Source organism: Notechis scutatus, chromosome 10, assembly GCF_049901735.1.
Source record: "Notechis scutatus isolate UNSWTSFEM ecotype Mainland chromosome 10, rNotScu1.2, whole genome shotgun sequence".
NCBI lineage: Eukaryota > Metazoa > Chordata > Lepidosauria > Squamata > Elapidae > Notechis > Notechis scutatus.
The window spans coordinates 8,117,501-8,140,896 of NC_142018.1; the positions used below are offsets into that span (position 1 = coordinate 8,117,501).

Here is a 23,396-nt window from a genome sequence, read left to right on the forward strand (position 1 = left end):
AAATAAGAAAGCCTAGTTTATTCCATTGGGAAAATGAATAAAATGTCCCGGAAATGAACTGCTTGATTTTGCAAATAACTACTGTTCATCCAACAGTCCTCCAAGTCATAATATTCAGTAGAAATTCATTAGTATCTTCTTCCTTGTCCTTATTATTATGCATTATTAATTCAGATCTGTGCTTGGGAGATGTACTATATGTAATTATTTTTCTTTTCAAAACATAATAGCTTCACACTGGACTTGTTACAGCAACTATATTTCATCTCTGAATGTTCCTTCAAACATTCTGGGGCTGTGACAGAAATTTGTATTTGAACAGAAAAGCTGTCAGGAAGGGGCTGGGCTGCTATCCATCAGATTTTTAATTCTGGCCGTGCTTTAATGCCAGTGACTGGCTGTCCAAGCCACTAAACAAAGATTGAAATTACGCCTTCTGTTCTTTTACTTCAAAAGCAGCAGAGTTAGAACGGAATCCAAAAGACCTTCATTTCACTCTATTAATTTCGTATTAGTCCTCAGCTATGCAGAATCTGGCTGAACTGTCAAAAGGGTTTAGGGGACTCAGAGATAAAAAGAAGCGGAGCCTGTCACTTTTTATAATTTTACAGGAGATTCTACAAATATAAGTCCTTTCTTCCTCTTGCTTGCCCCACTTTTTGTGGTTATAATGAGTTGGTTTTTTTAGCTCCTATCCAGTTGCTGTGCAGGATATCAGCCTCACTTCAAAAAAAAATAGGAATGGATATGCTATCTCTTAGCAATCCCAATAGCAAATGAATTATATTAAAGGGTACTTTAGGCTTAGCCTTTATAAATACCTAGTATAAGAGCCGCGGTGAAGCACTGGCTAGAATGCAGTACTGCAGGCTGACTCTGCCCACAGTCAGCAGTTCGATCGTGACTGGCTCATGGTTGACCCATCCTTCCATCCTTCTGAGGTCAGTCAAAGGAAAATCCAGATTGTTGAGGGCCATATGCTGACTCTGTAAACCACTTAGAGAGGGCTGTAAAGCACTCTGAAGTGGTATATAAGTTATGTGCTTTTGCTATCCTCTTATCCTTTCTAGGAAAAAAAATACACTCCTCTTGAGGAATAAAGCTAGTATTATTTTAGACCAAATCCAGGAGCATATCGCAATTATGTTCAATAAGGTGTAACCTGATAAATGGCATGTTCTTGACAGTCAAATTGCATATGGATTACCATTGGTAAAAATTTCATCATAGAAAGACTTTAACAATTAAATGTGCAAGTTCTGTTATAAGGAAGATTAGCATATTCCCTTAGAAAAGGTTACACTTCATTTGAAAACATTAACTTTTTGCCTCCCTGGTCACTTTTTATGTTTAATCAAAGGGCTTTTGAATCCAAATTCCCAACTTTTATCTCTATTGACAGCTTTTAATAAGAAACCCCATAATACAGACGATTAAAATTCATTGTACAAGCATTGAAGAGTTGGCAGAGGTTCAGCTGTGAAACTTTAACTCTGACACCTCCTCCTTTTCTTCCCAGTGCATAAAGTCCCTAACTATTGACTGTTTTTAAATGGTCTGTGAAGATTGGAAAAGAATGTGTCTTTGTAATATAAATGAAATTAAATTAGTCTTGTGAATGTGCATTCTTGTTGTGTATGAAATTACGTTAGTTAATGAAAGAATTGTTTAAGACAAGGCATGATTGTGTGGTACTGTGGCATAAAATGTAAAATGATGAAAAAGCAAATGAAGGAAGCAAACAAATGACAGCATCTAGCCAAACTGGGCTAATGTCACAAAACATAGAATAATAGGGTTGGAAGGGATCGTGGAGATCTTGTAGCCTGACCCTCTGCCCATGGCAGAAGATCCTATATTAGTCAAGACAAATGACTGTCAATCAAACTATTTTCCAAACACCAAAATACAAGGCAAGAAACAATGGTTGGAAAATAACTGAGGAGAGAAACAATGTAGAACTAAGGATAAATTTCCTGGTGGTGACGGCAATTTACCAATGGAATATCTTGCCTTCAGACGTTGCGGGTGCTCCATCACTGAAGGCTTTCAAAAAGAGACAGGGCAACCACCTGTCTGAAATGATATAGGATCTCCTGCTCAAGCAAGGAGTTGGACTAGAAGACCTCCCAGGTTCCTTTGAACGCTATTATTCTATGTTCAGTCTTTTCTTGAAAACCAGTGATGGAACATCTATGTCTGGTGGAAAGCTGTTCCACTGATTAATTGTTCCCACTTGACAGAAAATTTCTCCTTAGTTCTAGGAACTCTCTTTAGTGATCTTCCACCTGCTACTTCTTGTCCTGACTTAGATGTTTTGGAGAATAGGCTGTTCTCAAGTACTAGGCAGCCCCTCAAGCACTATAAAACAGCTATCATATCTCAGCATATCATATCTCATCATATCTATAGCAACAGCACTTAGACTTATATACCATCCTCATGCTTTACAGCCTTCTCTAAGCCATTTATAGAGTCAACATATTGTCCCCAACAATCTGGGTCCTCATTTTATGGAATTTGGAAGGATGGAAGGTTAAGTCAACCTTGAACCAGTGAGGATCAAACTCCAGACTATGGGCAGAACTAGCCTGCCATACTGCGTTCTAACTAATTTTGCCACCACAGCTCCTATGATATCACATTTCAGACTAAGCACGGTCAGATTTATTATTATTTGGTTGGGAGATGACAAGAAAATCCAAGACGAGTCAACTAGACTGGGAAGTAAAAAAATAAAACAAATCCTAGAATGCAATGACTAGATACTTCTCTATTTATTGCCCAGAAAGCAATGACGAAATATTCATCAGTCACCAGGAATTGAGCAAGCAAGTTTGGTCTTAGGTGCATTAATATTTCAACTAGCTCTTTCAAAGTACCTGAACCATTGTAGCCTTTCAGCATCTGATTTCTGCAATATTCATGCTGTGCTTATCAAGAGGATGCAAAGATAAATGTGTGAGGCTGTTTACACATTTGTTTGTAGAGTGATGGCTTCATTTGTGCTACCTCGCATGATGCAAATGAAACAGTCCCGGCAAGACATGACTTTATTCAGCTTATTCACACCTTCAAGCTGCAACTGTTTATTTTATAAATAAATAGGAATGACAGGAAAGGAGAAGGTCTATAGGCTCAATCCCTGCCATATTCCAGATCAACATTTGGATTTGTGCCACTATGAATAAGCGAGGATTGACATTGACATTGTTAATACGGCTAATACGGTTAATACGGCTATAGTTTGAACCTCAATGATTCCAAATGTAACTAAGCTCAGGCAAAATGCATGCTAGATTTAATTTCAAATCCTGGAGCATCATTGCTCATCCTCACAGACAGTAAATGCCAAGTTGTATGAAGCTGCCTATCATATTTCCTTCTATTCAGGATATGGCATTTAAACACTGCTTGACCAGGGTCTGCAGTATTGTCATGGATGCTAATATCCCCGCTCCCTATGAATGATTTTCTTTGTTACCATAGACTATGTGCTATACAAAGCAGAACAACTAGATTTTGTAATAGCTTTGTACCATGTAGTATCAAGACTCTGTTTTCCACTATGTATTCAAAATTGACTCTCTCTCTCTCTCTCTCTCTCTCTCTCTCTCTCTCTCTCTCTCTCTCTCTCTCTCTATGTGTGTGTGTGTGTGTGTGAAAGTGAGACTGAGAGACTGTGTGTGTATATAGCATATGTATATGTGTGTGCATGGTATATGTGTGTATGGTTACATATTTATTTTCTTTTGAGAGCGGGCATCATTCATTTTTTAATGTGCACCAGTCTGTTCACAGAAAAAAGTGTCAATAAAGGTTATCTTATCTTATATTGTGTTTTGCTAAATTATACTAATGGAGAATGGGATGATGGCACATTGCACAAGTACAGCAATTGTATTTGTTTAACTGAATAAGCCATGCCATGAATAAGTTTATACAGAAGTATCTTCTTTTGAATGCAGTTTCTGGCTACTTTCTAAAAGAAAGAAAAAACAGACTTGAGCATCTTGTTTATTATATGTTTGTTTATTCAATGTATATCTTAGCACTATCAGGACCAGTATGACTTTGCTACAAGTTCGAATGTTAAAGCTCCAGAGAAGGCCAAAGCTTTATAGCTAGACTGAGAAATGAAAACAAAAACAGATCTCAGAAGATCATGACAAACAACTTATATAGCACTTCTTAGAAAACCCCATAAGCCATGTTTATGAAGTCCTCAGACATTAATGTTCAGGAGGCTTTAAAGAGAAAGAGACACATCTTTTGGCAAGTTATGTACAGTGGTTGAAGTCTGGGGGTGAATACCTTTTCTTAAAAAAAAAATAGAAAAACCAATAGAAGAAAATATTTGTAGCTCAGGGTTGAAATGTTGGATCTTTGGCATTCTCTGAGCTTGGTGGTTGACTTGCAGATGTCTATGGAAATTCTCAGTCATCTAGGTCCTGGTTGTCCCAAAAGTGCTTTTTCAAAAGGGAACTGGACTTTGTTCTTCCTTGAAGACCTTGCGCTTCTCATCCAAGAAGCTTCTTCAGAACTGTAAATGTTAGGTTGTTCTTCAGTTCTGAAGAGCTTCTTGAATGAGAAGCGAACGGTTTTCAAGGAAAAACAAAGTCCAGTTTCCTTTTGAAAAAGCTCCTTTAGGTTGACTTGCAGATGTTTCATTTCCCAACTAGGTAACATGATCAGGGCTCAGTTTCATAACGCAAGCAAACCACCAAACTCAGAGAGCACCAAGCACCCCACAAAAATAGACAAAGCTTGAAAGAACGGATTGACACTTGAATAGACTGTCCTCTACAGATACTGATGGCATATAGTGTGACTTATATCCCAGTATCTAATTCATTAACACAAGGCTTCTTTCACCCTGATAACCATCACTAATCCTTTGCTCGAGGGATATATCATATTGAGAAATGAGAAAATGAAGCAGTATGGTAATCCTTAGAAGAAGAAGAAAAAACAAGTCAGTTTGACTCCACAATAAGAGAATAGTTTCTTTGGATAGATTTAAAGTGTTGCCCTCTGTGATTACAGAGAGCAAAAATAATAATATTGTTTTAAAAGGCTGTGCTGAAAGGTCAACTAAATTGTGTTTTCTTGTACTGTCTATGTACCAGCTTTGGCACTGTGATCTAACAAAGCTCTTATTGTCTATTCCAGCTACATTAAGAACATCTTTTTTTTTTCCTACTAGTGGCCTCACGTTGCTAGATTCTGCTTAACAGCAAATGCCATAAGGGGCATATGAATGTAATTTTCTAGAATTGTTAATTTGATAGTTACATTTGATCCCACACTGGTAGGGTTTGGATTTAATCTCTCTCTCTCTCCTCCTCCCCCCTCCCCCTCCCTTCCTCTCCCTTTTTCTTTTTCTCTCTTTCTCTCCCTTTCCCTCTCTCCCTCCTCCTGTGTGTGTGTGTGTGTGTGTGTGTGTGTGTGAGTGCAGGCTTCAATAATTGACGTCTGGTGGAATCATCTGTTCATGCTTTCAGGTCTTTTTTCAATCTCTATGGCTTTTCTGATGGAACACACTTCCTCACTAGTCCAACACATGAAAGCCACAGGTCATAACATCAACTTCAATGGCACCAAAACCCCAGCCACAGAATTATCAGAGAAACCATAGAGATTGAAAAAAGACCTGAAAGCATGAATAGAAGAGATGATTCCACCAGACTGTCAATTATTTGGAAGCCTGCACTCTCAAACAAAAAAAAATCTCCACACCACAAGCCAGGCAAACACCTGGGCACAAACAGATCCCCCCTGATACCTCCAGCTAAAACACACCCCAACCAGGCACCCAGATGAAACCTAGCTTCCTAACAAATGATAGCCGTCCATTTACTCAGAGCCAAGCTGCACTAAAAGCCTCCAATACAGGAACACAATGTTGCCAGCCAACCAAGACAAAAAAAGCCACAAAACAGACAGGAGATATTAGAAACACCAATCAAGCAGAACACAGCAAACTCCAAGACCAATAAACACAGACCAAGACTCCCAACCAATCAGGATGAAGAAAAAACCATTCTGGCACAGCAGTAGGCTAGCCCCAAATTTAAAACTGAAACAACTGTAAAAGTCTGACTCACAGATGAACACAACCACAAGCCTGATGATGGCAGATGAGATTCTGCCGAAACGTTGCTACAACTTTAAAAGCACAACTATAACGACATGGGAAAATACCCGAACAAAGCTGAATACCATATATATATATATATATATATATATATATATATATATATATATATATATATAGATAGAGAGAGAGAGAGAGAGAGAGAGAGAGAGAGAGAGAGAGAGAGAGAAGAGAGGGGATTAGATACATAGATAGATACATAGATAGACGATAGATAGACATGTAGATGTAGATGATGTAGATAATACATACATACACACATATATTTCCTTTATGTCATTCTTTTTTTTCCAATTTTTTTTATTTCAATCTACATATAACAACAATACATTAACAGTGTGGCATCAATATATCATACATCTCTCATTGCATATATTCATATTAATTCCTACTTCTTCAATATTTATTTTCAACCTTACTCTCTCCAAATGCCTACCACCAGTTAAACATACCTAGTAATTCCATTATTCAATTTTCTCCCTGTTTCCATTTTATTTTTTAAATAAAAAATTCTCATTTGGCAAGCAGTATGGTTCCAGGTTTCATATCTCAATACAAACATGACCATGGTTATGTTCCTATTCATTTTATTTGTTTAATTTCATATTGCATCATCCTTATCATTATTAAATATTAAGCTTATCTTATCCAATCCCAATTCATATTCTCTTATCTTATTTTACAATATTATCTAAAATTCTCATCTCAATTCTTTGTTCATTTATTCAATTCCAAATCCTAATATATCTCCTTCCATTTTTCTTAGTATATTCTCATTTTTTTTTACAATGTTATCTAAAATTCTCATCTCCTTTCTATTGTCATTTCTCATGTTATTTTTTTTCTGTCACATTTGTCATTTTATCAGTCCTTATCTGTAAATATAATTGTCCCCTCTAGTTAATAATTCGAGCTAACCACCTTCATTCTTCCTTAATATCAATCTCCCTATCTAATATAAAACACACATATATATATTTTTCTCAGATTCTGCATTATATTTTCTCTATAAATCATCTATACATTACAAAATGCTATTTTCAATATATTCTTATACACCCCAACATATTACCTTGCAGAATCCCCTTCCTTATCCCTTTTTTTTCCAGCCATTATCTCTCACTCTTTGAACAGTGTACCTTCTTTTCATCCTTGTTTGTTACCTGTTCCTCTTTATTTTCTGGTCCTTTCTTTTAATTCCCCTTTTCCCCATTCTTATTCCCTTCCTTTTCTCATTCCAGTTATTAAACTTTTCTCTCTCCCTCTTTTGATTTTTCCTTTGCACTTCCTTTTTCTGCTTTTCCCTTCTCTTTTTAACCATTTTCCGAACCATTCTCCCTTTTATCATCCCATCAGACCACAAATTTTTAATTCTAATTCCTTTTCTCCCCTGCTTAAATAATTGTTGTTCATTTTGTCCTTCTGGGTTGGCTTCTTCTCTATAAAACTCCCCCCCCCCCGCTAGTTTATTATGTTCTTGTGTATGCTGAGTCACCATTTCTAATTTTTGTAGTACATAGTTACATATTTCAAGTTTGATTTTTATCATGTCTCTTGTATGTTGCATATCCGATCTTATGTCTTGTAAGTCCAGTCTTATATCAACAAGTAGCTCCTCCATCATATCTTCTCCTTTTTTTCTTTTTCTTTCCTCTTCCTTAATAGCTGAAATCCTCTTCTTTAGTAGATATATTCAATCCCAGAGTCCAGTATATTATTTCAGCCAATATCTTTTAAGTTTATTTTCAACAATTCATACTCTTGAATCTTTATTCCGAATCCTCTAATTGGCCTCTCAATTGTTTCCTAAATTACTGGCAATAGTAAAGTTCCTTTTATTTTCTTTCAAGTTCCAAAATCTAAAGTCTCAAAAAGACCAGACATACTAAAGTTTTCCTATACCATCAGATGGCGCTCTCTTTTCTTTTTAACTTTCTTTGTTGAATATAATATTTTTATTAAGTTCGCTAATTTCAATCATTAGCAATTCTTTTCAACACACTCAATTCCAGCATTTAGTTATGTCCTTTAAGTGCCCACAGTTCAATATCTGTCCAGTTTAATTTTTAAACCTTTGTTGTGTTAATGTATTTTCCTTTAAATTTCTCCTCCAGATTAGTCCAGTAGAGTAAATCAAATCCAAATTTAAAAACCCATTTTCTTTCTCATTTTTTCTGATCGCCGCTTCCACACACTTTCCTCCAAAACAGCCCTTTAATTTGATACCAGGGTACCTCAAAAGTGATGTCCTTTGCCTCGTTCACACTCTGCCCGCTACTTCTCTCTCCGGCACAAAACTTAGTTTCCCATAATGTTCTTTGTCTTCATGGTGGCATTTTAAGACCACCGCTGCAACTTGCTTTCGGAAGGGATTTTCCTGTCAGGCAGGCAAGTTGCGGCTCCCCTCAACCCTCCAGGTGATTTCTCCCTTCTTCACAACCCCACCAGGGTGGTTCCAGTCCTGATCTTGACCCTCCAGCAAGAGAGCTCGGGTGAAACTGTGCATGATCGCGGATTCCGCACCAACACTGACAAGGAACAAACCGGAAGTATCCCTTTATGTCATTCTTGAAGGTTTGTCACTGCCTTCTTCCTAAGGTCAAGAGAGAATCTTTGGTCTTTCTTTGTCTGTCTGTCTGTGTTTGGGTGAGGCAGGGTGCCTCCACACAACTCCACAGTTGGCAATGTAGTACTTCCAACTCCCAGAATTCCCCTTTGGGAATTTCTACTTTGAAACTCTGGGAGTTGAAATCCACACATCTTCAAGTTTGTCAAGTTTGGAGACCTCTGGCCTAAGGCAAAACTAAAGTTACTATCTCCTACCTTTGACTGAGTATCTTTAGCCAATACACCAAACTAGCTATTCTCTGAATATATGGCAAAGATTTATGAACATGGGAAATGAATACATTTCAGAATTTTGCAATTCTCTTCAAAATTACATTTGCACAAAAATGTGCTTACTTTCAAGGCATGTTTATTATTATGGTTCTCTTTGCTGTAATGTGATAAAATTGGAGAGCTAATTTACCCCCAAACACTGTCTAACCTCTTCATTTCTGATGCCCACCCAAAAGCCAGAAGATCCTCAACTTATTATTATTCAGCTAATGTTGATTGTAAAGGGAAAAAGACATGAGAAATAGCGAACATGTTTTTAGCAGAATAATAAAGGTCTTAACAATTGCTAAACATATTTAAGGGATTGATTTCTTTTTGTCTCATTCAGTAGGTAATTTTATCGAATTATGTCAGATCTAAATCATCGAGGATCAATGGCAGGCATTTTTGTTGCTGTTGCAAAACAAGATGACAAAATTATATTAAATATGTATATGGGCTGTAATACCACCTTTGTATCCTGACTGGAATAAAAAATAAACAAACCAACACTGAGAAATTACTGGACTTCTTCCATATTACATTTGTTTTTTCCTGCAGACCTAAAAAAAAAGCCATTTTCATCAAAACTAGAAAAGGACAAACTAGAAAAGTAAAAATTACACAAATTTACAAGCCTTAAAGCCGCAAATTAATAAATAGTGCTTAAATGATTAAATGTCAATATAGTATTTAATATAGTATTTTATCACAGAGTGCAGAAAAGGAAGAAAAATAAGACATTTAGGACCCAAATGTCAAGCTGTTATGGTGAAGAATGCAAACATTGAAAAATAGAACATTTTTCAAACAAAAATTTATGTTTATATTCAGAGGAAATCTATTAAACATATTGGTCCTTATATCCATCAGTATTTAAATATTTCTAAACCACAATTTAGATGTTCTAAATATGAGGTTTTGCAAATGCCAGGAGAAAAACAAAGAAATAAAAGAAGTAATGTTTATTTTAACTTGGTTGTGCTTTTATTCATGTATTTATATAGTTTTATTATACTGTTGTAAACCACCCAGAGCCACTTAGATAGAATGGTAGTTTAGACATTTAATAAATAAATGAAATTGCTGCAAATTCTAATCTGAAAAAAAGATGTTGAACTCATGTTTGATCAGTATTGAAAAGTAGGAGTAGAACACATGGTGCAAAGTCATAAAGTTATGTGTTTTACTCATGCTTAGCAAGTTGTAAGAAACCATCCACTGAGGTCAATAAACTACTAACCATGTTCTTTCAAAAGATAATTGAGGTTTTTCCAACAACCCATGTTTAAACAAATCATAGTTTATTCAAAGCATTGATGAATTGCACATGCAGATTCTATGTTGTTTATTCTTCCCTGGTTGTTTCAATATGTAAGGATTGAATTGACAATAACTTTACCTGTGGGACACCTCTTTGCAGTGTGATGGATTCTGTGACATTTTAATTCCACTTCTTTATTTTTTCCATGAAGGACTAAAACAAACCACTAACCGGAATTCACTAATTGTTAAATAGGCATTACTTTGCATCTATAAGAAGTAATAATCCCCAAGGTACCATGTAAAGATCAAAAGGCCTCTTTGCATTCACCATTAAAGTTGATTTATAAAGCAACTGCAATAAGAAAAAAAAAAACCTTTAAAGTTGAAAGGATGGTGTTGCAAAAATGACGCTATGTGCTAATTCAGTGTCTCAAATCTTTAAACAATTATATTAATGATTTAGTCAAGTATTAGTAGCCTCTTTTGCTTCTTCCCGTAATGACAAGACTTTCCTTTCTAATGCTCACTTCCTGCTGTGCAAATCAGGATTTTAACAAACTACATTAGCTGCAAGCTTTTTGACATGGCATCACACTGAGATAAACACAATTAACAAGATTTGTTTAACAGTATCTTTCTTCTACATTTATTTATTAATGGATTTAAAGACGTTTGACAATTTCTTTTACAGTAAGGGGAAATCTGCTTTTTCTTGACTTCTTTTAAACGGAGCTATTATTTATTCAGAACACAGAATGCTGGTTTATAGAGATTATGAATCTGTTGGGCTTTGGGGCTCAGTTCCCCCCTCCCTTTTTTTTCCTTTTCACTAGCAATGACTGGTTCTCATCTAGGTCAAGGGCCCAAGACAGTTGTCTAATTGTTGTTGTTGTTTAAATTTATATACCACCCAACTCCCAATGACTGTGGGAGGTTTGGTGTTTTTGTGATAGTGCCCTTTATCTATTTCTATAGTGCATGCCATTGTCTATAAGTAAATCCCACAGCAATTCAGATTTGGACTGTGCAAATGCTACTTTTTGTGTTCAGTCCAACAAAACATATCTGAAGAGATACTTTCTATACTCCTTGCTTCTCGTTTGGACTGAACATCTCTCCTCTCTTTTTTATATTGCAGTGAATCAGGGTGGACACTGTTTGAGTCTCTGCTGAATGGTATCTTATTTCTTAAGAGCGGTTTCAGCCTTCTTTGATTAAATTTTATTTTGTTTGTCAGACATCTACAAGGTAACAATTAAAGGTATGAACATACACATGAACAAAGGAAGTAAATACAGATAAATGGGGACAGTAAGACAGGGACGGTAGGCACGCTGGTGCGCTTATGCACGCCCCCTTGGAGGACCTCTTAGGAATGGGGCGAGGTCCAAGGTAGAGAGTTTGAGGTTGAAGCTGTGATGGTTTGGGGCTGTAAGAATGGAATCTGGTAGAGCATTCCAGGCATTGACCAGTCCGTTGCTGAAGTCATATTTTCTGCAATCAAGTTTGAAGCGGTTTACCTTGAGTTTGTATCAATTGTTTGCCCGTGTATTATTATGGTTGAAGCTGAAGGAGTCATTGACAGGCAAGATGTTGTAGCAGACAACTTTGTGTACTATGCTTAGATCAGAGCACAGGTGGCGTGGTTCCAGATTATCCAAAGCCCAAAATTTCAAGCCTGGAGGCATAGGGAATTCTATTGTAATCTCATTTCCTGAAGGATTCTTTATACAGGCATAAAGACAACCCTGATTATAAATTTCAGCTAAGATACAAGCAGTTCAAAAACTTTAGAAAATCAGGATGGTTAGTGAAGAAAGAGGTTCCTATAAAATAAATCTAGAAATGAGCTTTAGAGCCTCATCTATGTAAACATAATGGTCTATGCAGATGATGATGTAATAGCAATAGCACTTAATCTTATATACTGCTTTATAGTGCTTTACAGCCCTCTCTAAGTGGTTACAGAATCAGCCTCTTGCCCCCAACAATCTGGATCATTTTACCCACCTCGGAAGGATGGAAGGCTGAGTCAACCTTGAGCCTGATGAGATTCGATCTGCCAAATTGCAAGTAACCGGCAGGCAGCAGAAGTAGCCTGCAGTACTGAATTCTAAGCACTGTGCCACCATGGGTTATCATGTCCATATACCACATGGGATGATGTAATCATGTTCATATACCACATGGGAATGGGAACAAGGGTGCTAAGAGATTTGGCTTCTTTCAGCTGAGATGAAAAGTGGCAATACATTACCAAAAAAATAACATTTATTATTTACATGAAATTATCATAGCACTCATGAGTGGCAAATTAATAGGGATGATAACAAGCAGGTGTGCATTTATAAATACCTTGGGAGTACCTTTGCAAGTCTCACTCTTCTGGAGAGAATATTTTCTATATCTGGCAATGATTGCTCCGCAAAGCTCTTCAGGTATCCTGAGATTGTTCCACTTGAAAGAAACCCATTTCATCTCTGCTTGTAAGTCTAGACAATTATCTCCCATTTTCACTACAGTGTCTAAGTATGTGATGCTAGAAATCTTGATAACCTTGAAGCCATTTTATTAGACCCATCCTTGCAGTTCCAAGATTCATTAAAATGGTGGACTATAGAGACTGGTGCATTTTTCATGGATACAGAGCCTGGTAACATCTTTTAAATTTTTGACTGAAGTTGTACTTTTCCCTAGGCATTCTAGCCCCAATAGTTCTCAGACATTACTCAAGTCATCTTAGCTAAAAACATTGCTAGAAAACTTGATTTCTTTTGTTCTTTTCCAATACCCAAAGTATCTTAATACAACAAAAGCATCTTCATTTGGGGCACTGGTTTTCAAATCAACCTGGTTCCCAACCTGACAGCATGTGGGGTCTTTTCAGCCAGCTGTGAACTAGCCCCTTACCTCTCATCTGTTATAGTCCTGATATGGTCTCTACTCATCCTTGGTGAGGCTGAGATGGAAGCCTTGCTTTATCCCATCCAGTTGAGACACTACAAAAATACCCCCCCTTTATCAATGCATCCATCCTTGGTTGGATGACCCATCCCTAAACCATGTGCTCCTTTGCTACTTTCTCTACAGGGAATGCTGGAGATAATTATTTATCCTATCAAGAAATATTGTGTCAAAGACTATGAGTTATATTGACCACTTTTCCTGTCTCATCAGTGTTTGGATATACTTTACCGAATTGCCAATTCTGCATCTTTATATCTCTTTTCCTTCAGTCTAAATATTTACATTAATTTTCTTTCTTTTTAGCTTTATACATTTTTCTTTTTTTTTCTTTCTTTTTTTAAGACCACTGATGTTATGGCTTAATAAAAGTTTAACTTGATTTGATAGTAAAATTATCAAACCATGAAACTATGTGTACGAAACAAACACAAAGGTTAACATTCCTACTAACTGAATGTGTAAATTCAACAATCTCTGGCTTCCTTAAGTCCCCACCATATCATTATTTTAAAGTGTTGTTTTTCTTTTAATTGTGCATCATCTCAACGGTAGTAGAAAGTAATACCAACATATTTATTAGTATGGTGTTATAGCAGTTGTGATATGTTGTTGTTCATTCACTTAGTCATGTCTGATTCTTGATGACCCCATGGAACATAGACACCAGTCTACCCATCCACCACTGTCTCCCAGAGTTTGCCCAAATTCATGTTCATTGCGTTGATGACACTATCTAACCATCTCATCTTCTGCCTTACCCTTCTCCTTTTACTTTCCATTTTTTCAACATTAGGGTCTTTTCCAATTGGTGGCCAAAGTATTTGAGCTTCAGTATTTGTCCTTCCAAAGGACAGTTGGAGTTGGTTTTCTTTAGGAAGTTGTGAAATCCAAAGCATGAATTTGGTCTATTATTCTCCAATAGATTAGTTATGTGTTAAATCAAGTATGAATCAGTCACCACAGCTGCCATTTTAGAAAGAGTGGGAAGACAGTCATTTGATGTGTTATAAATTACTTGTCCTTTGATGAATGCACATTAATTTAATTACGGCAGGTTATACAGTTACTCATAAACACTAAAAGAAAAAAAAATATTATTCCAATATTTGGTTTTCTACAACACAGCTGAAATCTTCCAAGTGAAGGTTTGTACTGGACCAAATGTGAACACAGCTGGAAAATTTCCGACAGCAAAAGGATGCACTAAAATCATAATACTGATGAAAATGTGATTTCAAGCTGAGAAAGACTATTCATCGATTGTAAATAGAAGCTGTGAGATGCACATTTTTTAGCCTGCAACTTCTGACTCTTTCATCATTTCGAGCAACATCAAATCCGAGACAGATGGGATGGCTAAATGTTGATATATGTTAAGGTTCAGACATTTTCAGCTATTAGCTTTAAAAGGACAGATGTTTTAACTGTGCAAAATTCTTCCTCCTCCCCTGCTGAAGAAAAAAAAAACGAAACACTTTCACTTTGAGTTATGATATCTATTTCTATAAAAGGAGGTTGAAATGACATCTGTCTTATTTTACATATAAAAGAGGCATAGACTACATCAAAATATGAGAGAACATGAGAAGGATAGGATCCTCGTTGTCTTTTAATGTTCCTAAACCATATTCCCATTTTATTGTTACCTATTTTTGAATGACTATTAAGAAATAAGGCAACTAGAAGAACCAGGTCCAGATAAAAAAATACAAAGAGGTAGATACAAGCTGAAATATCATAAAACTTACATAGTCCAATGCATCATTAGATGCTAGTGATATTAGAAGATTTTCATACATGTTTTTAATCAAAACCAAAATGAGTCTGTTGAACTTTAAGCTACAAATGTTTGATTAACACAGTTCTTTTAAAAAAAGTGCAGATAGTAAACAATATATCAAAATTAGATCATTTTTCTATATAAGAAAAGCAAATATATTTCTGTACAATATTATATTTCTCACCAGCCCTACAAATCCCATGGTACATTATATCCCAAATCAGTCAAGCTGTTTTGACATCTGAGACAAGAAATCCTGCAAACATCTCCTCCCTCTCTCTGAGTCTGAAAGTATCATTTGTTGTTAGTCAATCACTAAGTTGTGTCTGACTTTTTGTGACTGCGTGTCCCCCAGTGTCTCCCAGAGTTTGCCCAAATGGATGTTCATTGTATCAATGACACTAACTTACCATCTCATCCTCTGCCATCCCATTCTCCTTTTGCGTTCAAACTTTCCCAGCATCACTGTCTTTTTCAATGAGTCCTCTCTTCTCACTACCTAGGTGGTCGAAGTATTTGAGGTTCAGCTTCAGGATCTGCCCTTCCGAAGAACAGTCAGGGTTGGGTTTTTTTTTTTTTTAGAATTGACTGATTTGATCTCCTTGCAGTCCAAGGGACTCTCAAGAGTTTTCTCCAACACCTCAATTTGAAACCATCAATTCTTCCACACTTAGTCTTCTTTATGTCCAACTGCCCCAGTCAGACATTACTACTAGGAAAGTCATAGCTTTGTCTATACAGACCTTTGTCAGCAAGGTGAAGTCTCTGCCGAAAATATCATTAGAGGCAGCTAAAATAGAGGCAGGTAACCTTTTTGGGGGGGTAGGCCATACTTGAAATTTTGCGAGAATATGGTTAGGCATAAAATGGCTGGCATGGAAGGCATGGCCAATCATGGAACATCCATTTATCAGAAGTCAAATTAGCTCTCTCAGAAGGCACCTAACAATCCCAGTGGAATTTGGTCAAAAGCATTGCTACAAATAAATAATATGCTTGAAATATTTTCGGGATAGGTCTTATTTTCGCAGAAATATGGTAGGTACTTTCAGAGCCCAGCTAGGCACCTCATCTTCCTTAAGCGGATCAGCAAGCCCAACTCTAAGCAGCTAAAACCCAGTTCTTCAATGAAAAGGTTGCTTCTTGCTTTGACACAAAATATTATGTCCAGAAACTGAGTACAAAGCCCTGGCAGCTCTTCAAAGTGGATCAAACTAGAAATCTAATGTCGGTGTAGATCAGTACAGTACTATTTTTATTGCAAAGCTACAGTAAAAGTATCCTGCCAGTCTGAATGTGCTTCTCCTCCCCGCCCGCCCCAACCACTTCCTTTATCTTTAGAAGAACTAAGATGAGGCCTTGTCTGAGATGTTTTCTTAAGTTACATTCCTGTCCGGAACTCAGCCTTCTTTTATCTGATTGTTGTCTTGGTAGCAACTCTTCCACTTGTCCCTCCAGGCCACTTCTTCTTTTCTCTATAGTGGCTCACAAATGCTAGTGGCAATGTATGGAGAGTCAGAAGATAAAGAGGCAAAGGAGTAGCTTCAGGGGAGGATTCTTGATGAAAGCTGAAGTTTTTGCAGAGTCAGACTTTAGCAAATCCAAGGTGGTTGGAGAATGTCAAAAGCAAATCTTTATTATGGCCATAGACCAGCATAGCTATTGGGGAATGAGGTACCTTCATTATTTAAGGTAGGGCTAGGTGTGAAAACATAACTGGCAGGAAAGAATACTAAAGTCTCTACTGCTCTTCTGCCATCTAGTTGTCATTTGGACTTTTGCAGCCCAGATACAGTGCCTCTCATTTAAGATCCCTCAGAGAGGAATTTCTTTGCTGAAAACACTTCTGTGAGAGCTCTACTTAGAATCTGATCTGTTTCTCATTCATCTTCTGATATCAATCATATATTTTTCTCATATCTGGACTGGAGAAATCTAAACAGTCACCAGGGTGCAGAAGAGAGATACAGGAATATCCTTTTTGCTGCCATCTGCAGGTCATCCAAATTTTGCAGTCCCAGATAGTAGTAGCCCTCAGTAATAAGGATTAATCTGGCTTAGCTTTCCAATTTAATAGGCAGCTCATAAAAACCCTAATCAGCTTCAGGCAGCTTGCTGTGCGCATCTAGGAATCTAGTTAAACCAATCTCACTGTTACTCTCTTTCGGGATTTGGAGTTCAGCAAATTGAGGAAACATACATTAACCATTGTTGAGCAAGTGGAACATACACCTGATTCAGTTTGAAGCATCTTCTTAGAGAGATTCTGTACACAGATTCAGATAGTGTTTATGCACACATGCCAGACAGGGAAATACACTGGATAATGAATTCTTCTATTAAAAAATAAATACATAAATAAATAGTCAAGGATCAGTAGACCCCATTGTTTTCTGTTTGATGAATGAAGTCAGTTGAATTATCATTCAATGACTTCTAACTCTTTGTGACTCCTTTCAGCAAGATTGTTTTTCAGTACTTCAATAATCTCTTCTTTAGGTTCCTTTACATTTACACTATGAGTATCCATCTTAAATGTAAAATTTAACAGTAATATAACAGTATTAGACCTTCTTTCAAATTAAAGATAGTCCTCCACATACAATCACAATTAGGATCAGAATTTCTGTGATTAAACAAGGTGGTTGTTAAGTGAATCAATCCCAATTTTATGTCCTTTTTTGTTATGTTTGTTAAACAAATAGCTGTAGTTGTTGTGAAATGTGTGTCCTTAAGCCAATCCAACTTTTCCATTGACTTTGCTTGTCTGAAGCTATTTCAAAGGTTCCAAATGGCCAACCCGTGACCCTGGCATGCTGCGACTGTCGGAAACACATACCAATTGCCAAGTACTTTGTCATGGCCTGTTAGAGTCCAGGTCCAAGGAGAAGGAGGAGTTGGAGCTGGATCCAAGAGAGGGGGAGGGCACAGTCCCTATGGCTCATGAGGAACTACCTGGGGATGAGGACGAGACATTCCCGGGCTCCTTGGGCTTTGGAAGAGTAGGCAAGGAGGAAGGGAGGGTGCAAAAAGGAAGGAGATGGAAAGGGCAGGCAGTGGGGCAGAGGAGGGGTGGAGCTCCGGAGACGAGCAAATGCTTCCCCCGACCAATCCCTGAGTGTGGAGAATGGAGAGGAGGTAGAGTGAGCACAGAGCAACCCAACTACTTGGAAGGAGGGCACCCCGCTCGTCCTCCCAAGGATCACCTGGAGAATAGCATTTAAGGAAACACCGTGGGGAGGGGCTTTTTGGGGGGAACAAATGTTGTATTTCATGGCAACACACTCCATGGTTCTGAGAAGACATTTGTTGCAAATCTTGCCTTGACATTTGTTGTGAACTTTGCCAAGTTTGAGGTCCTGTCTTGCCACTGGAGCGGTGCTGTTCCTGTGGACTTTCACTGCCAGGAAGTAGCACGAAGCGTGTGCAGGCGTGTGCATTTGATCCTTGCTCCTGGACTGTAGGGGTAACCTCTGGGCAGAGACTTTGGAGAACGGACCAAGAATTGTTGAATGGTGGGGAAGGCGGCGGATGGTGATTGAATAAAGGTTGTCAAGCTTCTACCTAGCACATGTTCCTTGGGCACCAACCCTGGGTGCTTTCATTTTAATCACGTGATCCTGGGAATGCTGCAACAATTGCAAATTGGAGGACTGGTTGCTTTTTTCAGTGCTGTTGTAACTTTGAATGGTCACTACATAAATGGTTGTAAATTGAGGAGTACCTGTATGATGAACATCAATCTTCTCTGTAGAAAGCTACCCTGTTTCTCCAACAATACGGCCTCCCCCAATAGGAAGTCCCAGCATGTTTTATAGGCATGAAATGAAATTAGCCATTTTTTCGGGACTCAAAAAAAAATAAGACCCGGCCTTATTATATGAGAAACACGGTATATCCAGGGCATTTTTCTTTTTCTTTCTATTATGACTTAGGATTGAAATGGAAGCTACTTCAACTTCAAAAAGTAATCCTGGCCATACCACTAAAGATGCATGTCCTGACATAGACTGACATTCCTGAAGTCACCAACAACTTTCCTAAGGGACCGCTAGGCTGTCTCTAATTATAATATTCATGGAAACCCCACAGAAAATGTACCCCTTTAGCACCCCTTTTGTTTCAGCCCGTCTGCTAGAGGTTAAATCTTTCCCCTCTCTAATTCCTTTCAAAACAATCTACATTTCAATCTGAGTGACTGACACGAAAAGCATTAAACAGACTGACTCTTAGTCCACTGAGGAGTCACTATGGATCAAATACTGTTAGCAAGAGGCATTGATCACTGCATAATTAGTGCCGGTGGATGCATGGACCCAACTATGAAAGAACTCAATTAAGTATACTGACAGCAGAACCTGCAGTGAGGCAGACAGCGAAATTCCTCCCTAGAGAGGCTGATTAGATTTCTCTGTGGGTCAGCTGAAGGGGAGAACGGCTCGCAGGCATTCACTCGTTCTTCCCAGGTCCTCTTCTTTCTGGCATCACAAACACATCAATAACAAAATCTTGGACTTATCCCGCCAGTACAGTTAGATCTTAGACTTAATGATCATAACGATCAAGGGTGGGTGGAGAGGGGGGTAACTATGATTCTACATTGTGAAGTTCAAAACTAACCTTTCTCTCCTTAACTGTCCATCAGTGATATCATCAGGGACCTTCTGAACTGCCCAGGGTTGAACTGTGTACAGTTCTTGGAATGCCTTAAAAAGATAACCCTGGATTGTCATACTTAATGGGACCAAAAGAAGAAATTTAGAATTTGGGGGTCTGGAAGATTTACTTCCAGCAGATTTATGATAGGATGAACACTAACTATAATAAAGTCCTTTTAGCATTTGTTGTTGTCAAGGAAACAACGGTAATGCGGAAGGAGGACTGAGATTTTTGTTAGTTTCTTAAACTGTTTTAATTGAATAAAGGACTACAATTTTATGAAGCCGGATACACCTATATTACTTCCAAGCACACTGCAGACTGATAGCAATAGTAATAGCACTTAGACTTATATACCACTTTACAGTGCTTTACTCTAAGTGGTTTAGAGTCAGCATATGACCCCCAACAATCTGGGTCCTCATTTTAGTGACCTTGGAGGGATGGAAGGCTGAGTCAACCTTGAGCCAGTCAGGATCGAACTGCCAGTCAGCAGAAGTAGTATGTAGTACTGCATTTTAACGACTGCACCACCACTGGTGCACCTTCTCTTGCTGTGAAATATATTTACACGGTCATTCCAGGAAGTACCAGTAATGGAAAGAGATACAATGTTATACAGAAAAATAATCCCTTTTGCATTTTTCAATTTATTTGTTTATAAAATTTATTTGCCACCCATCTTGTATCCAATGACTCTGGTCAGCTTACAACACTGAAAAACGTTAAAATCATTTGTTATAAAAACACCACAAATCTGTTGAGAGGCAGGTTTTGAAATTTCTAATGAGAGATATATTCTCACAGATAGAGAGTTATTTACTTGGATTTGTGTATGCTAGTGTCATTGCTCACGTAAGTGAAAATGTCTTGTCTTTCATCATGTAATAACCCCTCCAGCAGTTTGCAGCTTCTGTAACTATACACATTTTCTTTAAATCCCAAAGAGGAAACATTTGCTATACTCATACAGCATGCTTAACATAGGCACAGAATTAAACCATTTTTATGGGTCTACATTGTCAGCTGGACCTAACTTTTGGTCTCAGGACTAGAATTAATGCAATAATACAGGGGTGTCAAACTCACAGCCAGATGCATCAACACACTGGCCATGCCCAACCACCGTTTTAGCAAAAAGGGGAAACGTTGCAATGCATGACGTGACGACAATGTGCCATCGTGAGTTTGACACCCCTGCAGTAACGCATCATTGTATTTTGTGGCCCTATTTTGTTTGGTTTATCTTGCTTAAGAGTGTCAGCTTTGGAAGCCATATTAGTATCAGACGCTTCCACACTGCCACGTTCTTGAGCTTGGGAAAATGGGAGGGGGGAATTTCTTGGAGTGTATGTGGTTAGACATAATAGCATTCTTCTTCTAAGTCAAGGTCATGTTATTTCTGCACCTGGATGAGGGAAAGCCTAAAGTTGGGACGGATGGTGATTGGGGCATGTGATGCAATGAGGGGTGCAGGGGGTGGATTTGTAGTTTTTACTTATTGCAAGGAAACACAGAACTTTCAGATTCAGGATTTCCCAGATTGCTAGTTTACTACCCAAATAAAAAAGAATTTTGGAGAGGATGTCTGTCTCAGAGTTATTTGTTGGAATGGAGGTTTTCTGGAATGGTGACAAAGAAATTGTTTTGGGTTGGAAAATAGGATGTCCTATTCCAGTTCACTCATTGCTGTTAAACTCTCTATTCTAATCTCCATACTGTGTTCACTTTAAAACCAATGTACAATTTCACAGTAGATGTGTTACTGTAGCAAATTGGATCATTGCTGGAAGTCTGGCTAAAAAAAAACCCCTCTGATCCCTAGAAATGAATTTTAATTAAGCTATTTGGAATTTGAATCTCCAAAGGCAAGATTTGTATGTGTCTTTGCAATCTTGCAGAACTACAGATAATCAATATATATGATCAAAAATCAGAAAAGGGCTACTTAAAACTTCAAATCTATGGATTTTTCTATTGTTTCGGCAGATTAAAACAGAGTCACATTATTAATGATTTACATTTTTTTCTTTCCTTATAGGATTTGACGTTCCAATTAAAACTGTGTTTGGACCATTGCTTTATCGTCCACTTGTGCTTAATCTTTTCTGAAAGCATCATCATTTATCTGAAAGAAGAGAAGCACAAGGTAAGAAGAAAAAGTAATGAAATACAACATCCGTCAGAAGAGCAAGACATAATTTCAGGAAATAATAAAAAATTTAAAATCAGTGGCATTTGGAAATAATTTGTTGTGAGTTAAATGTACACACATGATGCCTTTTAATTTTAGGAACTGAAGTTTGCCAAACCTCCACTATTTTTGGAGAACCCTACATTTAGAATGCCACAAGCTTCCAAAAGTAAAGCAGTACTATTAGAGGATAATTTGGTAGTACTGAGTAAATTTTATGTTCTTTATTGTAAAAAAATAGTTATTGTTTATTGTATTGAGAAGTTTTCAAGCTTTTTCCTGTTGAAAAGACCTTGCTTGCATTTTTTTTAAAATATACCGGCATCATTTTTGGACTTTTTAATCTGGTGATATACAGAATTAACCTACCCTGTTTTCTCAAAAAATAAGTCCAGCATATTTTTATGCATGTGACTAATATAAGCCCTACCCTGAAAATAAGCCCTACTTATTCCACCCATACTGTCTGATTGCTCACGGTGCTGTGGCCACAAGGCAAGGTGGGATGGTGGTCAATCTGCCCCACACACCCTGCACCAGCTTACCTCAAGGCCCCGACAGCCGGGCCATCCATGTCCCGACACCTGCCTTGTGGTAGCAGCACTGGCAGCCACATGCAGCAGGAGCCCACTTCTTCTGCTTACTTGCAATCGTAATGGTAGTTCTGTGAAAATTTACAAAATTCTGTCTCTAAAGTATTATGATGGATCTATCTTGAGGCAGAGTAAAGTTCATAGAATAAAACTTTCAAGGTTGGAGTGGAGGATCCTTATTCCTATTGTTAAAAGTTGATTGAATAAAACTTTCAAGGTTGGAGTGGAGGATCCTTATTCCTATTGTTAAAAGTTGATTGTCATCTATGTGTCTGCACTTGTTGGCCTTTATTATACAATAATTGTTCAGGGGTCTAAAGTAAAATTATCACCCTGAACCCAAATCTCCAGACTTGCCAGGCCTCCCTATTCTCTTGGAGTTTGTGCAAATTCATGTTTGTTGTGTCAATGGCTCTATCTTTTGTTGTGGCCCACCGGTGGCTGACGGAGCTGGCAGCAGAGTCGGACAGTAGTGAGGAGGTTGGGGAGGAACCTGGGCCAGTCTTGGAGGCTGAGGAAGGCTCAAACGAGGGCTCTGCATCAGAGGCAGAGATGGGGCCAGGGCAGGCTGGCAGTCATCAGCTGCCTTCAGACTCAGACAGCAGTGAGGCGGGGGAGTTTCCGGAACTGGTTCCCAGCCTGCACATGCGCAGGGCTACCAGAAGAAAAAAACAATTGAGACTCAGGAGTAAGGCCACACCTCGGTGATGATTGGCCCCTCCTATAGGACATAAAAGAGGAGTGAATAGAACATGAGCTTTTTCAGGAAGCAATTAGTTTGTCTGGTTGATTTAAGCTTTGAAAAGTTCTGTTTGACTCTGTGTCCAGTTTGGCCTTGCCCTGCATTTGGCAATTAGTTCTCCGGCAGCATTCCAAGTGTGATAAGATGGGTGTTTATAA

At 38.0% G+C, this 23,396-nt stretch overlaps 1 long non-coding RNA gene across 1 annotated transcript in view; it reads left to right on the top strand.

The window, feature by feature from the left end:
* The window catches only part of LOC148129746 (uncharacterized), a 503,505-nt gene extending 481,678 nt beyond the window's left edge, over nucleotides 1–21,827 (top strand). Inside the window, exon 3 of the long non-coding RNA XR_015750712.1 lies at nucleotides 21,751–21,827. This is a non-coding gene — a long non-coding RNA (uncharacterized LOC148129746). The remainder of the gene's footprint in view (nucleotides 1–21,750) is intronic.
* Nucleotides 21,828–23,396: the final 1,569 nt, after the last annotated feature.